This window comes from Nycticebus coucang, chromosome 7 (assembly GCF_027406575.1).
Source record: "Nycticebus coucang isolate mNycCou1 chromosome 7, mNycCou1.pri, whole genome shotgun sequence".
Classification (NCBI taxonomy): domain Eukaryota; kingdom Metazoa; phylum Chordata; class Mammalia; order Primates; family Lorisidae; genus Nycticebus; species Nycticebus coucang.
Window position 1 is genome coordinate 18,264,692 of NC_069786.1, and position 4,449 is coordinate 18,269,140.

A 4,449-nucleotide genomic window follows, 5' to 3' on the forward strand; every position below is an offset into this window, starting at 1 on the left:
TGCTGGAGGTGGAGTCAGAAAAGGTGAATCCAAGGTAGGTTTTCCCATTTTCCAGTTATGTAACCCCCAGACAAGTCACTTGATCTTCCTGGATCTTGTTTTATTTCCGTCTTTAAAAATGAGAAACATCAATGGTCTGTGAAGCTAGTGAATGATGCCCCACGATCATATCAATGTACACAGCTATGATTTAATAAAAAAAAAATAAAAATGAGAAACATGGCTTGGCACCTGTGGCTCAAGTGGCTAAGGTGCCAGCCACATACACCAGAGCCGGTGGGTTCGAATCCAGCCAGGGCCCTCCAAGCAACAACGACAACTAGAACCAAAAAATTGCTGGGCATTGTGGCAGGCACCTGTAGTCCCAGCTACTTGGGAGGCTGAGGCAAGAGAATCACTTAAGCCCAGGAGCTGGAGGTTGCTGTGAGCTGTGATGCCACAGCACTCTACCCAGGGTGACAGCTTGAGGCTCTGTCTCCAAAAAAAAAATAAAAAAAATAAATAAAAATAAAAATGAGAAACAGACTACCAGCCCTAAATATCTCCCCACCATTATTTAAAGGAGTAAAATTTTAGAAATAAGCCAAACATCTGCCAATAAAGGAGTGCATGAATTAAGTAGTAAATATAAGTAAAGCACATACAATCCTTGTCATATGCCAGAGTAGTGTGCATTTATGATGAAGAGTAAGATTGAACTGCGGGCACAAACACAGAAAGAGGTGCCCCACGTGGCGCCTGGGATCTGTGCATGAGCCCGTTAGTGGCCACACTGCACGTACAGTACAATCCTCTTTGGACAATTATTGAACCATTTAATAAAAGATATGCACAAAACTATTAATGATGTCCCCCCGAGAATTGTGAGCAAGGGGCAGAAGAATTTGGGGGTGCTGTTTTAACCTTATATTTTTGGACTTATGTTTTAAAAACAAACCTCTACCATGCTCGCTTTGGCAGCACATATACTAAAATTGGAGCAATACAGAGAAGACTAGCACGGCCCCTGCGCAAGGATGACATGCAAATTAGTGAAGTGTTCCATATTAAAAAAAAACCCCTGTATTAATTTTGTAATATAAATACTTTTTTGCAAGGGAAGACAGACCATTTGTTTGTCTTTTTCCCAGAGTGCTGACTCTCAAGTGACCCACTGTATGCAAGCCTGCGAGCGTCACGCAAGCATGTGTGCCCATTAATCCTGCTCTGGGCCCCTCCGCTCCCCACAGGCCTGCTTGTCTCCTTCCTTCTCCCTGGCACCTTCCCCTCCAGCTCCCTTTCCTCTTTCCAGCCTTTCTTTTCCTGTAGATAATAAGTGACAGAGATGACAGGTTGGAGGAGGGTGAGTCATAGACCCTTTCCAGTGCTCTGCTGCCCACTGCCCCCCACTTCAAGGTCTGCCCAGATAGAGACGTGGCTGGGTATGCATGCGCCCTTCCCTGTGGCTGCTCTCCCCCCCATCTCCAGGGGCCACCGTGGAGGTCCCTGGCTGCTCTGCTGCTTGTCCTGCTCCCCAGGAGGTCTGCTTTCCTGGGGCAGAGCAGGAGCAGAGCCCAGCTGGACCAGTGTGGCCAAAGCCCTCGGGATCTGCTACATGGTGTTGAGCTCAGAGCCGACAGATGGAGTCAGATGGGCAAACTAATTATATTTCTCATTTTTTTTTCCTCCTGGACATTTGTGAGTCTGCAGGAGCTTAATTTATGTATTAATTACACCTCAGAGCTAAATGAGGGGGCTGGAGCGCCTTTGACAGCCTTTGCGTGTTATTAGGAAACACTGCACACATATTCAGCTTCATAAGGAAATAGCTGCTAAAGCTTCCTTCTGGGGAGCTTGGTGGGCCTTGAGGAAACAGAGCTCTTTAGACGTGCAGGTGGGTGGCCCTGGTGGAGCAATTTACGCCAGGCTTCAACTCAGCCTGTGGGCAGACTGTAGAACCCTAGATTCATCTTGCTCGGCTCCCTCCATACCATCTCCACCGAAGGGAAATGGTCCCCTCTGTGGCTATGTGGGTTCCTCCTGATTGGCAGTGGGGTGAGTGGGTTGCCTGCTCTGAGCCACTGCCTCCCCACTAGAGCCCAGCCAGGAGGCTATGGACCTGTTTATGGGGCCTGGGGCTTCCAGAGGGAGTCATCTCCACCTGGGCCCACCATCAATTAGCCAAAAACATGAGGACAGGCCTCAGGTAGGTGGAAGGAGGTCTGGCTTTCTCTCTCTCTCTCTCTTTTTTTTTTTTTGTTGAGAGATTCTCACTTTGTTGCCCCTGGTAGAATGCCATGGCGTCACAGCTCACAGAAACCTCAAACTCTTGGGCTCAAGCGATTCTCTTGTCTCAGCCTCCCAAGTAGCTGGGACTACAGGTGCCCGCTTCAACACCTGGCTATTTTTAGAGAAGAGGCTTTGCTCTGGCTCAGGCTGGTCTCGAACATGAGCTCTGGCAATCCACCTGCATCAGTCTCCCAAGTGTTAGGATTACAGGCGTGAGCCACTGTGCCCAGCCCTGCGGCCCTGGCTTTCTCTCTTAAGTCTGGACTTGGTGGAGTCTGGTAGTCTTGTCTGGGACTTGGCCAGTGCCCAGGAGGCTGGGCTGGGCCTGCAAAGACTTAAAGGTTGGTGGGAGGATGGTCTGTGGTATTGGGCTCCTTAATTCCTTAAATTCTTTATAAGGTTTCACCTGTAGCTTCTAGTGTCACGTTCCCGTGTCGTAGGGGTGAGGATTTGGGAAAGTGTCCTGAGTGTCCTCTTCCACCAGTTTCCCTGGGGGAAGTATCACCTAAGGCCTCATGGTGGTGGGGGTGATATCCCGGTGAATGTAGGAAAGAAGTATCACCTAAGGCCTGGGGGTGGGCAGCCCTCTCCCACCTCTGAGCCAGCCTCAGAGGGTCTACATTTGTCTGGTCCCCTTGCAGCCGTAAAGGGCCTCAAGAAAGGCTTACAGGCTGTCAGCTGCCGTGGAAGGCCCCGAATGCTGAGCTGAAGTGGTTAATCGGGGTGCCGGCAGGGAGCCGATGGTGGGCCTGCCACTGCCCCTCCCTCCAGGCCCTTCCTATTGCTCTGGTTCTTCCAAAGTTGGGAGATCACTGCGGGGCAGGCCTGCTTTACACCGCAGGCTTTGGGTATTTGTGAGTGACTTATGAAGAGAAAGGAGCACGTTCAGGGAGCATATCCCCTTGAATGTGATCTTTTTTGTGGGCAGGAATTTTTGTCTTCTCTGTTCACTTTATTCCAAGAACCTAGAAAAACACCAGGCATAGAGCAGGTGGTCGTAATGAGTGCGTAGGAGGTAGTGTTAGGAAAGTTGGCTATAGCTGCTCCCAAATCATCTTTTGGGCAAGAAAGACAAGTAGGTGGCCTCTGACTCTCTGAGAGTGTCTTAGTCCATTTTGTGTTGTTATCTACAACAGAATACCACAGACCGGGTCATTAGTAAACAGCGGTCTCTTTGGCTCACAGTTCTGGAGGTTGGGAAGTCCAAGATCAAAGAGCTACATCTGCTGTGGCATTACATGGATAAGAGAGAGGGAAGGACGGAGGCTGAGCTCCATTTCATGACAAGCCCACCCTCACTCTAACAACATTAAGCCCATCATGACCTAATCATCTCTTAAAGGTCCCAACTCTCAACACTGTTATATTGGGGATTAAATTTCCAATGCTTGAACTTTAGGGACACATTCAAACCATAGCAGAGAGACTCTAGTGCCTGCCTCAAGTCACACAGCTAATTAGAGGCTGGGCTGGGCTGGGAATCTTGCCCAGAAATGACAGGCTAATTTTCAGTCTATTACCTGTGTGTGTTGACAGACCTTGAGGCCAGCACATTCATGGCTGCAGCCTCCAACCAGCTGAGCTAATTGATGAGAAATCTGCTCTGCCCAAAGCCATGGGGGTTGCTCAGATTTTCTGTACCCACAAGATGACTCTGTGCATGGAAATCCTTACTAGTGGGACTCCATCACCTCTGTGAAGTTAACAGTGGAGCAGAAGCCAGCAGGAAGTCTGGTGAGAGGGAATGAGCACCTACATGGACACTGGCAAATTCAGGGTGAGGGGCTCAGCTTCCTGCATCACCCATGACAAGCTGACCCTGGGGAGAGGCTTGGAGGCTTGTGGATGTCATTCCTGCCACTCCATCTGTGTGCCTGCTGCTGGCTGCACCGCCAGCTTGTCTGCAAGAACTGTGTGGACACAAGCCAGATCCCTGCACTGGGAGACCCTGTTGTGTTCACCCAGCCCTCCCTTCATCCACCCAGCTGGAGGGTGCGAGCCTGGCCAGAGCTACTGCAGGACCAGCCAGGGGTTTATGCTGCTGGAGTCATGCTGGAATCAGGTGTCTGATCACTCTCCACCTGGGGCAGGAGAAGCTTCCAGCTGTTGGACTTTCTGCAAGAGCCTGGAAGCAGTGGGTCCTAACATCCTCTCCTCAGGGGCCCTTGGCTTGCAGGCACC

The 4,449-nt window shown here is 50.2% G+C and overlaps 1 non-coding gene across 1 annotated transcript; it reads left to right on the forward strand.

Moving 5' to 3' along the window:
* The first annotated feature begins 944 nt into the window (after positions 1–944).
* On the forward strand, positions 945–1,051 carry LOC128590974 (U6 spliceosomal RNA). The gene has a single exon (XR_008381432.1). It is a non-coding gene; the product is annotated as a U6 spliceosomal RNA (small nuclear RNA).
* The last annotated feature ends 3,398 nt before the right edge of the window (positions 1,052–4,449 follow it).